This window comes from Suncus etruscus, chromosome 9 (genome assembly GCF_024139225.1).
Source record: "Suncus etruscus isolate mSunEtr1 chromosome 9, mSunEtr1.pri.cur, whole genome shotgun sequence".
Lineage (NCBI taxonomy): Eukaryota > Metazoa > Chordata > Mammalia > Eulipotyphla > Soricidae > Suncus > Suncus etruscus.
This window is the reverse complement of record NC_064856.1, coordinates 99,225,869-99,246,409: the sequence shown is the minus strand read 5'-3', so window position 1 is coordinate 99,246,409 and position 20,541 is coordinate 99,225,869.

The following is a 20,541-nucleotide window of genomic DNA, read 5'->3' as shown; positions in this document are numbered from 1 at the left end:
AAATGATGATTGGTTCTATTTCTTTTTGAATAAATTGCAGATTTGAATATGTAGTTAGACATGGTTTCTCAAAGCATCAATATTTTAAATATAATCTGAGTGAAAATAAAGATGATTTATTATAAACTCTTTTATTCAGATCTAATATGCTATGATCATATTGGAAACACTTACCACTTTCTATACTTGTCTTATTTAATCAGCATCAATTTATTTGTCCTTGAAAATATCAATTTTGAACAAATTATTTTTATAAAATTGGTTTAAAAAAACCTCTTTATTAATCCATTTGCATCATGTGTTCATAGAAATATGTGTTACCAAGATGTCCTCACAAAGGAGGACTATGGTTCCAATGATAATACAGAACGTTTATATTTTGAATTGAGGATTTTGAGAATGACTTTATGATCTTACATCAGATCCTATTATTTCTTATTTCTAGGTCTCAGTGGGAAAAAGATCTGTAAAAGCAATTAAGTATTTCTACTGAGACATAAATTAGACAAAAATGATGTAATGTTTTTCTTCATATTGAGAAAGTCTCAAAATATATTTTGCTCTCCAAATAGTAGCTTATGTAAAATTAATTTTATTTGCTAATTAATGTAAAGAATCAATTCAAAGGCATTTATCAGACTGTCCTATTTAGTGTAATAGTGTTGTTGGATTAATTCAAATGAATTAATATGAAGCTATGCTCAGAATAAGAAAGTTAATATGTAAAGCAAATACAAATCACATGCTAAATTAATGACTTTATATGCTACATATGCACCTCTACTCAAGCGCAATCATGGATCGACAAGTGCAATGCATATAACATAAATTTTAGAATGTAAGGGGTACTCCAATGAAGAAATATATGGCTGGTAAAATATGTATTTTTATAAAAGTGAACTATAAATTATTTTGATTTTTTATGTTCCCAGAAGTTTATTTTCAGTAGAAATAAAATATTTTCCAAATGACTAATAAAAACTCTTAGCTAAGTCACAAACACACTTAAGTCTATGAAGAAATCTATCTTTGGTTCTCTTGACAATGGACCAGAATACTTTCCCAATCACTTCTGTTGCAGAGACAAAGGTGAATTAAGAAGAAGAAAATGAGATGCCACAAAAATCAAAATGCTTATTTCAAGTAATAGATTTTCATATTGTATATTTAAAAAAAACCTGCTTAAATTTAAAAAATATGTTTAATGTAGCTTCATTTCAGATATGTTGTAAAAATATGCAGTGTAGATTCTGAAGCAGTGGCACAACTGGTAAAGCATCTGTCTCGCCTGTGCTAGCCTCGGAAGAACCACGGTTCTGACCCCTGACTTCCCACATGGTCCCCCAAGCCAGGAGAAATTTCTGAGCACATAGCCAGTTGTAACTCTTGAGAGTCAAATGGGTGTGGTCCCAAAAAACTATATATGTATATATTTGTAGTTGGGTTTCAGTCTTAAAAAGAACACCCAGGGCCGAAAAGATGGCATGGAGGTAGGGTGTTTGTCTTGCATGCAGAAGGACCATGGTTCGAATCCTGGCATTCCATATAATCCACGGAACCTGCCAGGAGCGATTTCTGAGAACAGAGCCTAGAGTAACCCCTGAGCGCTACCAGGTGTGACCCAAAAACCAAACCAAACAAACAAACAAAAAAAACTGAACACCCCACTTCAACAGTGCAAAATTCTCATGCCAATGCTCCCTCTCCCACATCATCCCCCATCTCTGCCTGTCATGATAGTTGTTAGAGTAGTTTTTTCTCTAATTGAACTCACTACTCTTTGTGATGAGCTTCATATCATGAGCCAGTCCTTCCAGTCCTCGTCTCTACTGTCTCTGGGCATTATTACAATACTGTCTTTTACTTCTGCATCTAACTCTCTTTCTCTGACTTATTTCACTTAGCACAGTAGTTTCCATTTCTATCGATCTACAAGTAAAGTTCACGACTTTATTTCTCCTGACAGCTGTTCTATATAACTTATGGTTTTGTGTCTGATATCAAGGTATTTAATCCATTTAGATTCCACATTTGTGCATGGTGTTAAAGTTCTGAGTTCACTTTTTTGCTTATGGCTGACCAGTTGTCCCAACACCACTGTAGAAGAGGCTTTCTTTGATCTATTTTGCATTTATTCGTTTATCAAATATTAATTGATTATATGTCTGGGAATAGTCTCTGAATACTCTAGTCTATTCCACTGATCTGAGAGTCTGTCTTTATTCCAAGACCATGCTTTTTTAATGACTACTGCATTTTAATAACTTTTAAGTTGGGAAAAATTTTGCCTACCACATTCATTTTCCTAACAGTTGTTCTAGCTATTCATGTGTGTTTATTATTCCAAATAAATTTCAAGAATGTTTGATCCAATTCTTTGTAGAATATAATGGGTAACCTTAGAGATATTGCATTAAATCTGTAAAATACTTTGGGGAGGGAGTATTGCCATTTTAATGATGTTAATCCTGCCAATCCATGAGTAGGGTGTCTCCATGTCCTTGTGTCCTCTTTATTTTTTTGAAGCAGTGTCTTATAATTTTCTTTGAAGTTGACTTCAAAATATTTGAGTTTTTGTGACACCAATGTGACAGGGATTTTTTGATGTCTATTTCTTCTCTATCATTATTGGTGAATAAGAATGCCATTGATATTTTCGTGTTAATATGATAGCCTGTCACTTTTCTATATCAATATCATGTTTCTAGAAACTGTTTTGGTAGAGTCTTTAGTGTTTTCTACATATAGTATCATGTCATCTGCAAAATGTGAGAGTTTTACTTCTTTTCCTATCTTGGATGCCCTTGATGTCTTTTACTTGCCTAATTGAGTGCCTATATGTTCAGGAGTATGAAATCTTTCTGTTGTACATATCCCTTTATTAGTAAAAAATGTGTATCTTTGTCCCTTATAAAGTTTCTGAGTCTAAAATTTGTGTCATCTGATATTAATATGGCCAGCTTTTTAAGGGAATTATTGTTTGGATTATTTTTCTTTAACTTTTAATTTTGAGTCAAAAATATTTGTTCTGACTATTCAGATTTATTTCTTGTAGAAGCTGAACATTGGATTCAGATTTTTTTATCCATTTTGCCACTCAGTGTCTCTTAACTAGTTTATTTAGTCTACTGATGTTTGAGAAACATATTTGTCAGAGGATTTAGTGACATGTTTGTTTTGAACTTTGGTGTGCCTGTTGGTCTGTCTTGTCTTAAAGTAGACGTTTCAGTTTTTCTTTTAAGCCTAGTTTTGCATCTGTAAAGATTCTGAGGTATTTTTTTTATTCAGGAAGGTTATTATGCTTCCTTCAAACCTGAAAGTGAGTTTGGCTGTGTGCAAAATTCTAGGCTATGCATTCGTTTTATTCAGTATTTTCTCTATATCCCACCACTTCCTCTGGCCTTGAGGGTTACTTGTGACAGGTCTAATGTGAATCTTAAGGATGCTCCTTGAATGTAATTTCACTTTTTAATCTTGCTGTTTTAGTGTTCTATTTTTAACTGTGAGATTCGTCATTGTGTATAGAATATGTCTTAAGGTACTTTTCTTTGGGTCTCTTTTAGCTGGTATGGTACACTTCGAGCATGCAGGATTTGGTTGCATGCAATATTTGGCTCTGGGAGTTTCTCTACAATGATATACTTGACTGTTGATTCTTCCTGGGGATTTTCTTTCTGGGTCTCTGAGACTCCAGTGATTCTTATGATGTTTCTGTTGAGCTTATCAAAGATTTCTATTTTCATCTGTTCACATTCTTTGAGTACTTTTTTTCATCATCTGATCCTTTGCTTTCAGGTGCTTTACCAATCTCTTGTGTTGTATGGAGTTTCTAAGCATCTCACCTTCTAGCTCACTGATTCTATTTTTCAGCTGCTGGTTCTCTGTTGGAGAGGCTTTTCTTTAAGGGTTTCATTTCATCTACTGAGTTTTTCAGACCTGTTATTTCATTTTGGAGTTTTCTGATTTCTAACTTCATACCTCTTGATTCTTATTTGCAGTTCATTCAAATCGATCTATGCTTTCTTTGAGTTCTGTGAATATCCTCTATATTTCTGCTTTAAACTCCTTATCCAAAAAGCCAACTAGATAGTTGGCACTTTTCAGGGTACCAGAGATGTGTCCTTCTTCTCTATACATGGTGTTGGCCTGCGTTGTTTCCCTATTGGCATGATTGTTGTGTTTTTTTTTTCTATGTGTTATTTGGAGATTCATTGGCTAGAAATATGCACAGCTGCAAAGCAGAGTAGCCAAGCCTCTCATGCTTGTGTGTTGCCAGTTTACCTCTTATCAAGAAGCTTCTACAAATGCTTCTGGGTGGGGCTGGACTCAAAAGCCATAGCCAATGGTCAGGTGGCAGCCCCTTGCAATAGTGTTCAGGGGCAATCAGGTTCCACCCTCTTTGGGCATTTCCAGCTCAACTCTGGTCATGCAGTTTATTAAGATCCTCTGGATTGGGTTGGTCTCAAAAGCCAAAGCCAATGGTCAGGCTACATAACCATGCAATGCCATTTGGAGACCGGTGTTAACATTTTAGCCTTCCAGATTAATATACAAATAAATTGTTTATAGAAAAATTCTGGTAGAGTCCTAAGAATTTCCTAAATAAATTATGACATCTGCAAAATGTGAGAGGATGAGGTGTTCATTTCCTATATGGATATCCTTGTTATATTTTCCTGCTTGATTGCTTCCAATACTCTGTTAAATAGAAATGACCAGAATGGATAACCTTACCTTTTGCCTGCTATTAGGAGAAAGGCCTTTATTATTTCACCCATTGAATATAATATTACTATTTAATTATGGTAAATGGCCAAGACTATATTGAGAAAAGTTCCTTCCATTTCCATTTGTTGAGCAATCTGTAGTCCCCAAACAAAGTATCTTGTACTACATGTGCAACTTCATTGTAAACATTTTTGGATTCTTGGTAGTCTTCAGAATAGCTCTAAAATAGGGGCAATCTAGGTTTTGGCTGACATAAAATTCACCTATATACATTGGTTGTACCAATTATGGTAGGGAATGTTAAAAGAGAAATGCAATCCTATTCATGTTGCAGAGATGGTACAAAGATAGTGTCTAGACTCTAGAAAATTAAGTCTCCAAAGTGATAAAGAAGATTTTAGGGGCTAGAGTGTGATAGCACAGTGATAGGGTATTTGCCTTGCAGCTTCAGACTAGGATAGACGTTGGATATATTCCTAGCATACAATATGGTCCCCCAAGCTTGCCAGGAGGGATTTTTGAGTTCAGAGCAAAGAGTAACCCCTGAGCACTTCTGGGTGTGGACCAACACCCTAAAAATTTTAATAAAAATATTAAATGGAGTGGGACCCAAACCCAGTGGGGAACGGCCGGGTGAGTGTCTCGCTCCCAAGCAGCCGCAGCCACAGACTCAGGGAACCCAAACCCAGCGGGGAACGGCCGGGTGATTGTCTTGCTCCCAAGCGGCCGCCATCGCAGACTCAGGGAATCCAAACCCAGCGGGTAATGGCCGGGTGAGTGTCTTGCTCCCAGGCGGACGCAGCCACAGACTCAGGGAACCCAACCCAGTGGGGAAAGGCCAGGAGAGTGTATTGCTCCCCAAGCAGCCACCGTCGCAGACTCAGGGAACCCAAACCCAGGGGGAAACGGCCCGGTGAGTGTCTCGCTCCCAAGAGGCCGCCATCGCAGACTCAGGGAATCCAAACCCAGCGGGGAACGGCCGGGTGAGTGTCTCGCTCCCAAGTGGCCGCAGCCACAGACTCAGGGAACCCAAACCCAGCGGGGAACGGCCGGGTGAGTGTCTTGCTCCCAAGCGGCTGCAGCCACAGACTCAGGGAACCCAAACCCAGCGGGGGAATGGCCAGGTGAGTGTCTCGCTCCCACGTGGCCGCCCGTCGCAGGCCCAGGAACCTCAAGCCGAGTGGACAGCCCAGTGGCAGAGGCTTGGAGGGGGTAGAGCTCCATAAACACCCAGAGAGAGGAGGGAGGACAGAGAGCTAGGCTCAACAGCATCAGCAATCATTGTGGCCAGGAGCGGAACTGCACCACTGGCTGAAATAAGGATCAGAAAAGTGACAAGGTGGACCTCTAAGTAGCAAAGGGGAGAAGAAAGAGCTAGGTTCAACAAGCTCACCCAACAGCCCCCTCTAGAACCACCCTCAGGAAAGTGACCCATCTTCACGCCACAGGGGACCAAAGGAAGGCTGAACTCTAGGTAGCAAAGGGGAGGAGAAAGGGCTAGGTTCAACAAGCTCACCCAACAGCCCCCTCTAGAAACACCTACAGGAAGGGGACCAAAGCAGGCTGAAATTAGAAGCCACAGCACTCCAAAACACACCATTAGATACAAAGAATTATGCATAAATCAAGGAGATCCCTAATAACTGGAGACACCATGACAAACCCTATCAAGTTTCCTAGTCCACCAAAACGCACAGATCCATGGGAAGAAGACCTAAAAGCGGCCATGAGGAAGGGAATGAAAGAATTCCTAAAAGAAATTAAAGAAACCCTAGCAACCGAGTATAAGAAAGCCATCGATGAACGAATCAGCCAAATTAAAGAAGAAATGTCAAAGAACATGAGAGATTCCATACAAAAAGAAGTGAAGGATTTAAAAGACAAAGTAACAAGCCTTATGAGCAGAAACACAGAGTTGGAAAAGCACATCGAAGAACTCGAAGGAAAACTGCAATCAAAAAATGATCAAGAAACCAACAAAGAAATAAAAGGCAAAGCACTGGAAGGAAAAATCCAATATCTAATGAACAAGGACAAAAGAAACAATCTAAGAATTATGGGTATACCAGAAGGGGAGGAAATAGGGAAGGGAGAAGAACAGGTAGTCAGGGAGATAATAACAGAAAATTTCCCCACCCTCTGGAAAGACACTTCAGGACAAATACAGGAAGTCAAGAGAGTCCCTAATAAAATAGACCCTAATAAACCCACACCAAGATACATAATAATCCAAATGGCAAAAAAAACAAAGAGAAAGAGGAACTCCTGAAAGCAATAAGGGAGAAAAAACCCTCAAGTACAAAGGAAAGGTCATAAGAATCAAACCAGATCTCCCATTTGAAATAATTCAAGCAAGAAGACAGTGGAATGACATATTTAAACGACTGAATGAAAGAAATTTCCAACCCAGGGTCCAATACCCAGCAAAACTATCATTCATATGGGAGGGCAGACTAAAAACATTCTCAAACATGAACGAGCTAGAACTATTTGTTCAAACTAAGCCGATCTTAAACGACCTACTCAGAGACGAATTACACAATCCAAACCCCCGATTGTAACATCAACCACTCCACACAATACAACTGCACAACAGTCCTCTCTCTCAATAATTTCCCTAAATGTTAACGGACTAAACTCTCCAATTAAAAGACGCATAGTAGAGAACTGGGTTAGGAAAAATGAACCAGACTTCTGCTGTCTCCAAGAAACACACCTACAACTACAGGATGAGCACCGGCTTAGAATAAAGGGATGAAAAGTAATTATACAGGCCAATGGAAAACAAAAAAGAGCAGGGACTGCCATTCTGGTATCAGACCAAATTGCATTCAATCTCAAGAAAGTGATCAAAGACAAAGAGGGTCACTACCTACTGATCAGGGGAACATTGGATCAAGAAGTACTAACACTGGTCAATATCTATGCACCTAATATAGAGCCAGCAAAATATGTGAGGCCACTACTGGCAAACTTGGAGAAACACATGAAGGGAAATGTGATAATAGTAGGGGACCTCAATACTCCACTATCACCACTGGACAGATCCACCAAACAGAAAAATAGCAAGGAAATAAGAGCTCTAACTAAAAATTTAGAAGATTTAGGGCTAATAGACTTATTTAGAGCCCTCCATCCCCAGAAAGCAGAATACACATTCTTCTCAAACCCACATGGAACCTTCTCCAGAATAGACCATGTCTTAGGATACAAAGCCAACCTATATAAGACCACAAAGGTAAGGATCATTAGAAGTACCCTTTCAGAGATCACTATGCAACAGAGGTCAAAATTGAAGTCAAGAAGAAACAATGGAGAAAAACTAATACCTGGAAATTAAACAACATGCTACTCAACAACAACTGGATCAAAGAACAACTCAAGGAAGAAATAAAAAGATTCCTTGAGACAAATGATAATGAGGAGACAACTTGTCAAAATTTGTGGGACACAGCAAAAACAGTAATTAGGGGGAAACTCATAGCAATACAGGCCTATGTCAAGAAACAGGAAAACAATAAAATCAACAGCTTAAACAGTCACCTCAAGGAATTGGAACAGCAGCAGCAGAGAAACCCAACCACGACCAGAAGGCAAGAAATTGTAAGAAATGGTTTTGTTAAGGGAAACCAAATCTGCAAGTAATTTCGGGGCAATGACAAAAGAATAGCATATATCTACGAAGGATAATATGCAGAGGAAAAAATACATTCGTGTGTGCAAGTGGGAACTAGTGTGATAAATATAATCATTCCAAGGTTTCCTGTGAGGGTCACAGAGTAGATGGCAAAAAACACAAGGAAAAGAACACTCTGAAGTTCTGGATGGTCACTAAATCCCAAGAGAATGAACTCGATCTTCAGAGTGTCATTCTCCGACCCCATTTTCCGTAGTGCTCCAAATATTCTGACAGTGTGGACAGAGTAATGTTGTATTATTAATAACCTCAACATTGACAAAAGAAAGAAATGTTAAAAATACAATATCAATTTAAAATCTACTTGAATATTCTGATAACCATGTATATCTATTTTAAGAGTTAAATGCACACTTTTATATTTAAGTATGTACTATTTACATCTAAAAGTTACATATTTTCACTGTACAGAGCAATACCAGAATACCCAGTAATTGAAATTAAAAAATAGAATTCATTTTTCCTCTGCTCTCAACTTCCAAAAATTAATATGTATTTATTGACCATATCACTACAGAACAACTCTTAATAAACAATTATTTTAACATACATCATTTTTGTTTATTCATATATAACATAAAATATTGGTGGGGCCGGAGAGATAGCATGGAGGAAAGGCATTTGCCTTGCATGCAGAAGGACGATGATTCAAATCCTGGCATCCCATATGGTCTGTAAGCCTGCCAGGAGCAATTTCTAATCATATCACCAGGAATAACCTCTGATCACTGCTGGGTGTGACCCCCCAAAAATATATTGATGTTCTGGGTGGAAATTTCTTTAGTTACAGGAGTAGGCATACCTATTTTCCTTTGTAATATTTAATTACCCTTAAAGAAGAGCAAATAAAATAGAAATAAAATTAATTTTACATGAGTTGTAGAACATGGTGAACTCTGGTTTTGTCATTCAGATCATGTGAAACTTTGGGCAGATCAATTTGACACTGATTTCATTACTATCACATATATTAAGAATCCCACCACCAGGCTCGGAGAGATAGCACAGCGTCATTTGCCTTGCAAGTAGCCGATCCAGGACCAAAAGTGGTTGGTTCGAATTCCGGTGTCCCATATGGTCCCCCGTTCCTGCCAGGAGCTATTTCTGAGCAGACAGCCAGGAGTAAACCCTGAGCACCTCTGGGTGTGGCCCAAAAACCCTTTTTAAAAGGGTTAAAATGTACCCTGGAGCTTATCTGAAAGACTTAATGGTCTACATCACTAATCATCAGGGAGTTGCAAATTAAAGCACAATGAGGTATCATCTCATACCACAGATACTGGCACACATCACAAAGAACAAGAACAATCAGTGCTGGTGGGGAGATGGGGAAAAGAAACTCTCATTCACTGCTGGTGGGAATGCTGCCTAGTCCAGCCTTTATAGAAAAAAATATGGAGATTTTTCAAAAAGTTGGAAGTTGAGCTCCCATATGATCCAGCTATACCACTCCTAGGAACACAAAAACATAATACAAAAATGTCTTCTGCACCCCTACATTCATTGCACAAGTATTTACAATTTCCAGAATCTGAAACAACCCAGATGCCCCAAAAGATATGAGTGGCTAAAGAAACTGTAGTATATCTATATGATGGAATGCAGTCGTCAGGGAAAATGAAGTCATGAATTTACTATACATAAATTACGTGGAAATTATTATGCTGAACGAATTAAATCAGAAAGAGAGAGATGCAGAATATGCACTCATCTATGAGATTTTAAAAAAATAAAAGACATTATTCTAAGAATACCCTGAAACAATACAGATGAGGGCTAGAAGGACAGGTTCATGGTATAAAGCTTATCACAAAGAGTGTTGAATACAGTTAGAGAAATAACTATATTAACAAATACCATGAAAATGATAGAGAGAGAGATAGAGACAGAGAGAGAGAGAGAGAGAGAGAGAAATACAATAGCTGCCTCGAAGAAAAGGCAGTGTGTGTGGGAGGAGTGAGACGGGGGGGGGGGCATTGGTGATGGTAATGTTGCACTCATGAAAGAGGGTGTTCTTTTTTTGTTTTGATTTGGTTTTGGGGGCCATGCACATTTGATGCTCAGGGGTTACTCCTGGCTATGTGCTCATAAGTCACGCATGGCTTGGGGGGGACTATATGGGACACCAGGGGATGTAACCACGATCTGTCCTAGGCTAGCGCTTGCAAGGCAGACACCTTACCTCTAGAGAAACCTATCCGGTGCCGAGGGTGTTTGTGTTCTTATTACTGAAACCCAACTACAAACATGTTTGTAATCATGGTGCTTAAATAAAGATATTATTTTAAAAAATAAATAAAATAACCTTATCAGAAATAAAGTGACTTAATGGGGATATCTATAATTTTTGTACATTTATTTTCTTAATATTCAAAACTAACAGTGTGTTTATTTCCAAATGCAGAGGTAGCTCCCTAAACTCCTTTTTTTGTGGCTTGTTTTGATTCTGATTAGTAAGAAATTCTAGTAGAAGAGTTTTCTTTGGGATAAACGCTCAGGTTAAAACCAAAGAACAGGGATGGTAGAGTTTGTGACTTTTACCCTCTATTGTAACATCAATATAATATGGCAGTGTTCCTTTTTGCATAGGGACACTAAAATATAGGGAAAATCTTATGTATAGAAACAAGTTCTTATCTAATATGGATAAGAAAACATAAATTTTATTTTATTTTTATTTTTTTTCCAGCCACACTCAGTGACACTCAGGGTTTACTCCCAGCTATATGCTCAGAAATTGCTCCTGGCTTGGGGGACCATAAGGGAAGCCCGGATATCGAACAACGGTTCATTCTAGGCCTCTGCTGGCAGGCAGATGCCTTACTGCTCTATGCCACCGCTCTGGCCCCAGAAAACATAAATTTTATAATACAGGGCACCTTCTACTCTAAACATTTTTCATGGGGACTCGGCTTGAAATAAAGAGATAATTATATAGACAACAAAAGAGAAGTTTTCCTTATCTATTTTAATTAAGTTCCACATGTTGCCTTTCAAAAACTATAGTTTTTGGAAACTACATTCTGTAAAAATAAAGGTAATATTTTGTGGAAATACATCATCCCAGGCAAGAAAAGACAACCAACACCCCTGCTGACTCATGCGGTGTGGCCCTTCTTACTAACTCTTCCCAATGCAGATTGTTGCTTGATACTGGACTTAGCTCTAAAAGGACCCCCAATTCAAGAACTCTACCCAAGATCTCCCTGCCACAAATCTTTTGCCAATCTCAAGAAGGTCAGGGTATGTGATAAAAAGGCTTTCGGGAACCCACACCCCACAAGAACATCTCAAAAGACAATGGGGAAACCTATAGTTGCATTATAAGTATAAACCCTTTTTATACTTCTTTACCTGCTTTTTCCCAAATATAAGGTAGTCTCCTGCAACATTTTGTTCTTTTAATTACTTATTTTATTTCATTTTTTAAATTTTTATTTAAAGAACACTTTTTTCTTTATATATACAGGAGCACATATATTTTTACCTCTATTTTTATCTTTTTTGGGTGTGTGACTTGCTTCTGCTTTCTTCTCTTTCCACCCCAAAATGCAACAACAATATAATGTAGCACCAGCTCTTCCTGCAAAGGCACACTAAAAAAAAGGGGTAAGGTTACTTTTAAAAACAAGCTCTTATCTACTAGGGATAAGAACTCATACTTTTTTACAACACAGGGGCATCTTCTACCTTGAATATATGTCATGTAGACTCAAATAGACCCCAGGTGATTAGATGCCAACAATCCAGCCTGGAACCCTGGATCCCAGGCATAGAAATGACACAGTACTTCACAACAGCTATAGGAACCAAATCCCACCTGGGACATCCTTAATACTGCTCAAACACCAACATGGCCCAGCACTAATAGATTATCCTGACAATGAGGAAATTGGAACAACTTGACCTAAGAGCAGGTTATCCTACCTCACCAGCTAACATGAGACAAAATCTGAAGATTTGTCACCAGTTGGTCTGTGCAAAAGCCAAGATCGTGATCTATAGATGACTGGCTGACAGAACCATGACAAGGCAGTATGTATCCTGGAACCAAGAAAAAAACCCTAGTCTAGGGTTTGACCTACAACCTGCACAATAACCATGATCTCTAATTCTAGAGGTATGACTGAGACAGTAACAACTGAATGGGTCTTCTAGTAACATAAAAAAAGACGCTATCCCAGGCTCCAATCTTGGATCAGCACAAGGACCAAGACCACCAACCACAGAAGATGGACTATAATGACACTAAGGGAACAGAACTTCTAGAACCACAAAGAAAGACTTCACCATAAGTTCCATTTTGACATGTGCAGAGACGGATATCTCTAGATACAGAGACCTGATTTTACCACCCAGGATAAAGCAGAAGTCCCCCATACACCACAAAAGCACCAATGGGAGAGTAAATGAACTAGAAAGGAGTCTATAGTTAATCCCATGACAATATACTTCAAGGGTGGAGAAAATCTGTATGACTTAGACCAAGGGAATTCCTTTTCGAATGACTCCAATGTTTACTGTGCCTATTCAGGAGGGGAAGAGAGAGAGAGTGAGAGAGAGAGCATAAAAATCCTTTTTTATCTATCTAGCTTTTGTCGATTTCTTTGATTTGGTGTGGATATTGAACTGGTTGTCTCCATTTTTATTTATTTATTTATTTTCTTTCTTCTTTTCTCTTTTTCCGTTTTGTGCTCTGTCATGTTTTTTATCTCAAGTCCATGGCAAGTATGTGGTGCCATCTTTATTGCTGTAGCGCTCACTGGATATTTGGTACTTCTTTTTATACTGATGTGGTGTTCCACCTTCTCTTTCCCTTCGTCTTTCAAACCGAGGATGAGAGCCTCTAGAGACTCCGACCAAGTTCGGCATATTTGATCTTTACTCCATTTTATTACTTTTCTCTTCTTCAAACAAAACCACATAACCTTAACTATCTAGTCCCACCTCCCAATTAGAGTGGGATATAATGGAGGTACCATGACCAAACAGTTGAAAGATCACTAAGTAGTAAGCTAGACATGGAGGTAACACTGATTCTAGCAGCCCCGGGAGAGGATGAAGGCTATGGGAGGCAGGACGGGAGCAGAAGTAGAGGGAGGAGAATTCTGTGGTGGGAATTCTCCTGATTCAATGTTAATATGTACCTAAAATATTGCTGTGAATGAGATGTAAGCCACTATGGCTAAAATAAAAATTATAAAAAATTTTAAAAAATTAAGTTATGTAAAAAGGATTCTTAAAAAAACAGTTTTGGGGGTGCCAATGCGATAGCCTAGCAGTAGGGCTTTTGCCTTGCATGTGGCTGACCCAGGACAGACCAAAGTTTGACCCTCTGACATCTCATATGGTCCTCAAGCCAGGAGCACTTTTTGAGTGCAGAACCAGAAATAACCCCTGAGAGTCACTGGGTGTACCCCCAAAAATCCAAAAGCAAACAAATCAGTTTTCAAGTCTAAAAAATAAGTGATATGGTAATACGTATTGTATGGAGAAACTATACCAGGAAGTTTATACTATATATATTACAGACAAGTATTATATAGCCATTGATATGCTGAATATATACACTCATGTTTATATATCAACAGACTGACCCAGATAAAATGGGACCTTAAAAATTAGAAAGAAAAAAATAAATTTAAATAAAAATAGAGAGGGAGGGACAGGAGAGATAGCACAGCAGTAGGGTGTCTGCCTTGTATGCAGAAGGGTGATGGTTCAAATCCCAGCATCCCATGTGGACCCCGAGTCTGCCGGAGGTGATTTCTGAGCATAGAGCCAGGAGTAGCCCCTGAGCACTGCGGGTGTGACCTCCCCCCCGCCAAAAAAAACAAGCAAACAAAAAAAAGGAGAAGGAGTTAGAATGGAAAAGAATTTAAAGTCAGCAAAGTTTGTCCATTTTCTGGACCAATCCTGGTTGGTGAGGGTAAGTTTTGCATTAATGGGGAAAGGCTTCCTGGATTGGATTGTGTATAGAGCATTCTAGAAATCTATGTGGTATGTTATTGAGTACTGTATAGGAAGTACCACTATATACTATGAAATATTATCCAGCAGACATTGGGCATCCCATTTCCTTTCCTAGAAGCAATCTAACTTTCGGAGCTTTATGGTATCATGGCAAACTATCTACAGTAGTCTTGCAGGCGCTAGCGAATTGGGAAATGAGAACTGACGAGGAAGCACACGTTGAGAGAAGATTTGGTGTTGGTGCTCAGGATTGAGGCCCTGCTGTGAAGGGTTGCATGGACAACCGGATTCCGCTGGGTGAGAGGAGAAACTACTAGGGGTCCGTTCCCCCACCCCATCCCCAGACTCACCATTCGGCCTAAGCTTGGCTCAGGGTTGTCGAACAAGTTCGACACAAATAGCCAACATTTTAAACTGTGAACGTCAGAGAGCCACACCACACAGTGACCTGCCAAAATAGACAAACACTCACACAAAAACATCTAATTTTAACAATAATCTATTAAACACATATTGCATTTTGACATTTTGAGTGAGGGTCAAAATCATGCAGTGATGGTGAGGGTGTGCTGCGTCCTCCACACTAAGAACAAACGTTAGGCAAGATGTGACCCAATATGTGACACATGGGTCCTCCCTGGCCGTGCAATTGTTCCGATGGATGGGAGATGGGATGAAGAAGCCTGGGGGTGGGACTCTGTGCTTGGAGATCTCTCCTCAGAGGTCCCTCCTCAGAAGCAGCAGAACCAAATCCAAACTTGGCAAAGAGCCACAGTACACAAAATAATGATAAGGGGCAAAGAGCCGCATTCATTTTGGCCGGGAGCCACATCAGGCTCTAGAGCCCCATGCTCGCCTTCACTGGCTTGGCTGAAATGGGGAGGCTGCCTATGATCCTGATGGAGGGCTTAGTTCTGGAGGTCTGGGGGTCAATAGAGGCTTTCTCATCCTCAGTTGAGAGAAGATTTGGCGCTGGCACTGAGGAATTAGACATATATTTTAATTTATTAAATTTAAATACATTGCACATTGAAAAATTTTTATTAATCACTGTACATGTATAATATTTGCCTTAGTTGTACTTTATTTTAGATATATTTATTTATTTTTTTTTTCTAAATAAAACACATTTTTTTTATTTATTTTTGATCATAGTGGCTTACATATTGTTGACAATGATATTTTAGGTACATATTTACATAAAATCAGGGGGAATTCCCATCACCAAATTGTCCTCCCTACACCTCCGTTTTTGTCCTACCACCCATATCCTCTTCCCTCCCCCCCAGGGTAGCTAGGATGTGTGGTCTCCTCTGTATCTAGCCTACTGCATAGTAGTCCTGCACCTCTTTGGTCCTGGTGTCTCCCTTGTTTCCCCCTCTAATTGGGGGGGCAGGACTAGCTAGTTCAAGTTACGTGGTTTTGTTTAAAGGAGAGAAAAGTAATAAACTGGGGTAAAAGTCTAATACGCCGAAAATAAGTGGAATTCTTCCAGAGGTTTTCAACATCGGTTTGAGAAATGAAGGAGAGAAAAAAGGTGAAACATTCCACCAGTACAAAAAGAAGTGTCAAATATCCCGTGAAGGCTCCAACAATAAGCACAAGCACCAAAAAACAAAACAAAACAAAACAAAACAAACAAAAAAAAAAACAAAAAAAAATAAAAACCCACAAAAATAAACACAAAACAAAACAATCGCAATACTGCGAGGCCACCAACAAATGCCAGCTCTAATATGACATCCTGACAACGAAGAAAATGGGAACAACTTGACCTAAGTGAAGGTTATCCTACCTTTCTAGCTAACGACAAGACAAATTCAGAAGACTTGTCACCCTTTGGAAGGCCCAAAAGCCAAGATTTCGAGTTACAGATGACTGCTGCTAGAACCATGACCAGACTGTATACAGCTTGGGACCAATAAAAAAGCCCTAACCTAGGGTTTGAACTACGATCTGCACAATGAACATGATCCCCAGCTTCAAAGGTCTGGCAGAGACCATTGTAATGGAATGGGGCTTCTGGAAGCACAAAGAAAGACACTGTCCTAGGTGCCATCCTAGCTTCAGTGCAAAGACCAAGATCACCAACCACAGAAGATGAATTAAAATGACAATGATGGAACAGAACTTCTAGAACCACAAAGACTGACTTCATCATAACTCCCACCGCAGGATCTGTGCAGATACTGAGATCCCTAGTCACAGAAGCCTGATAGTATCACCCAGGACAGAGCAGAGGTCTTACAAACACCACAAAAGCACCACCAGGAGAGTAAGTGATCCTGAACAGAGTCTATAGTTGATCCCATGACAATACACTCCAAGGGCGGAGAAACCCCATATCTCTTAGGCCAAGTGAATTCCTTTTCAAATGACCCCAATATTTACTGTGCCTGGGCAGGAGGGGAAAAAAAAAGCACAAATCATTATTTTTTTATATATATTATTTTATTTTCATTTATTATTATTATTTTTATTTACCCATCTATTTTTGGTCAATTTCTCTGTTTGGGTGTGATAATTGAAGTTGTTCCCAGTTATACTTATTCTTTCTCTTCCTTTCTGTTCTTCCTTTGTATGCTATGCCATGTTTCCTATATCAAGACCATGACATTTATTTGTTTGTTTGTTTGCTTGTTTTGTTTTGTTTTGTGTTTATTTTTGTAGATATATTTATTTTTAAAGGGTAATAATTTTTAGAAGTCATGATCATAGAGCCATATTTTAAAAAAGTTTGAAGCAAGGCTTTGGAGGCAGCATTTTAGTCAGTAGAAAATGATTTATGATTTGTTTAAATTTTTTTCATCTACCTTCAACACTACTTTTTTATTTTCAAAAATGAGGAGACAGGGCAGGAGTGGTGGTGCAAGTGGTAGGGCATTTGTAGGGCATTTTTCTCGCTACGCACTAACCTAGGATGAACCGCAATTTGATCCCTGGCATCTCATATTGTCCCCAAGCCAGGAGCGATTTCTGAGCGTATAGTCAGGACTAACCCCTGAACATCACCGAGTGTGGCCCCAAAAACAAAAACAAACAAAAAAATTTAAGGGGATATTTGATAAGCATAATATACCACATAATTAGTTTGTTTTCGAATATAGCACTGGAAAATAGATTAAGTGAGAAAGAAAGATCACCAACACTTTTTTAAAAGGTGGAGAGGCGGGGCCGGGCGTTGGCGCTAAAGGTAAGGTGCCTGCCTTGCCTGCGCTAACCTTGGACGGACCGCGGTTCGATCACCCGGTGTCCCATATGGTCCCCCAAGCCAGGAGCAACTTCTGAGCACATAGCCAGGAGTAACCCCTGAGCGTTACTGGGTGTGGCCCAAAAAAACCAAAAAAAAAAAAAAAAAGGTGGAGAGGTATTTTAGAAATACTCTTGATAATAAATAATCCAAGAAATCATGAAATCAAACTGCTATTTCCAGTGAATATTGACATATTCTTACATAATATAATTTAATTGTAATAATAATAAGCCTGTTAAAACAACCACGAGTGATATGAAAATAGGAGAATCTATACAATGGTACATATATTCAACTTGATTCTGCTAATCATAAAAATTGAGTAGTGTACCATGTCCTGAATTGGTATGGATGAACCTCATATAGAGATTGAGGATATTTCATAAAAAACTATATTATTGAATTGTTTACTTTTATATGGTTTAAAAATCATATAAAGGTATTAATCATATTGTATGCCAGATTTTGTTAGAGATCACAGACGTTAAGAAATTTCCCAAAGTTTCTTTTCATTTAAGCTCTGAGTATAGAAAGTTTCATTTTGAATATTTTATTTTTAATAGCAAATGTTTGATAAGTGTTTATTTAACCTAATGAATAATGTCCAAAATTATTGCATATTCACTACAATCAAATTATCAAAGATTTTGAGTCACTATTTTATTTTTATGGCTCTTCTAACGTTTACTCCTCATTCTCTTTTTCTGTCCCTAAAGCTTGGAAGCCTCAGTTTGCAATTTTTGTCTGATAGTAAGCTAACATGTTATCTTGCAAACTAATGTTCCATGTTTTGTTTCTTTGAATTAATGCAGTTTTCTTTAATATCTTTCATTTAATTTATCCAATTTGATCATGATGTAGCAATAAGTAAGCCTTTCACATATTTAATGTAAATTTGAAATGTACCTTATGTGTATCAAATCTTGTTTATCCACTCATTCTTTGTTGGACATAGGAATGTTCCTTGTAGCCAATAAGCTTTAATATATATATATATATATTCATTGTTGTCAGAAAATATAAATGAAAACAACATTGCAATAATGACATCCTGCAGTTACAGTATACTAAAATAAATAGAATAATAATAGATTCATTATAGACATGGATACAGTAAAAAAAGAGCAACTTTCACTTTTGACAGCAATATAGTATGACTGATTTTCCATATAAGACAGTTGTAGATTTCTCAAGGAATTTAAAATTCAACATTTATATTTGTATATGATAATGAATTTACTCCTTGTTATTTTCCCTAAAACATTAAATAATTTATGATAAAATAATTTATGCCACTATGAACACTTATCTTTTCACAATAAAATACATAACTTTAAACTAATTTTACAATGAAAATTTTGATATTTTATCCAATTATAGGCAACTATAGATTTCATTATTTTAAAAACATTTTTTGGAAAGTAGGTGAAATCCATCTGCCAAAGACCATTGGGGGCAAGACCAGGAGAATTGGCCCCTCTTGGAAATTTAGGCAATGCGAAAGACACAAATTGTACAAGAGCATACAAAGAACCTCTCTCAAAGGGATTTTTTTAGGTAGAGACTATACAATTGGCTCATGTATGAAGGGCATATTTGTCTTCATCTGCAGAGGAAAAAATGGAGCAGGCAAATAGGAGGGCATCAGCTGTGTTATTTACCTTGAGCCATAGGTCCAAGAAGGTCACTATGAGTCATGATATAAATGATCAAAAAATGGAGAGGAGTAAGTGTGGATTAAATATTGTAGGACTGTGAAAAGAGAAGACACATTATGTTTTGTTTTGTTTTCCTGGCATAATTTTGAATGCCCAGAGTCGGTCACAGCCAATTAATATTGCCTAATAGCTTTTGGAAATCATCAAAAATAATTACACTTTTCTGTGGTCTGAATTTTTGTTCTTTGCACCAATACCCCAAGTAAGAATAAGGATCCTGCTTTTGTATGTACGTTATTGGGGGATATTTTCAAGCTATTTTCTCAGCTCCAATTCGTGAACTGCATGATGAAGGGCGACCTCTTGTGTCTCTTGGGAGACAACTGCAATAAGGATGTCGTCCTAGATTATCAAGACACTAAAACATTGTGTGGCTATCAGGGATCAAGGGTCATGCTACAATATGTTGGCACATAGGCACAAAGGGGAAGAACCTTTCATGGATTACATCGGTTCTTTTGTGACTTTATGTGTTATAATGTTGGATCCATAACTTCTGCGATTCAACTCTATCCACTATAAAGAAATCGTACCTTCTGTATTGAATCTCACTGCCTGGTGCCATAGGATTAGATATACTTTGAGCAGCTGACTTAAGTGTCATCCTTTCCAACTAGCATGTCTTCACTTCTAGTAAGAACTCACCAGAGCTTTCCTCACTGTTAGTCAAGCTGAATGAATTAATTTGTTATATAGATGCCTAAAAGCAAAATATTTATTTGTATTCCAGACCCCTACTTATCCCTGAAATTAGCTTAGATGGTTCCTGTCTGAATACCATAATGTTCTGTTATCCTGTATATCCTCAACCAAGGCCATTTTTCTGCAAGGGATAATAATATCCCTATATTAGCATATACTAATAATATTCATCTATTAACATGAGCTCATACTTGTCATATATCTTATTTATTATTTAAGAGGCAGTACTTGGTTTTCATTGCCTTGGGGAAATATTTATTTTTTGTCTATTATAAGTTTACATCAAAAAAAGTTTACATTGGGTAGCAATGATATATTATTATGAATTTTTAAATACAAAAATTTTCTTGTAAAGATAATTTATTAGTACCAAAGAAGCAACTTATTTTGTAGGACACATGCTCTACATGTGAAAGTCCCTGGATTTGATCTCTGGTACCAGTCTCTAAGAAACAGCCTCCAAAGCATGC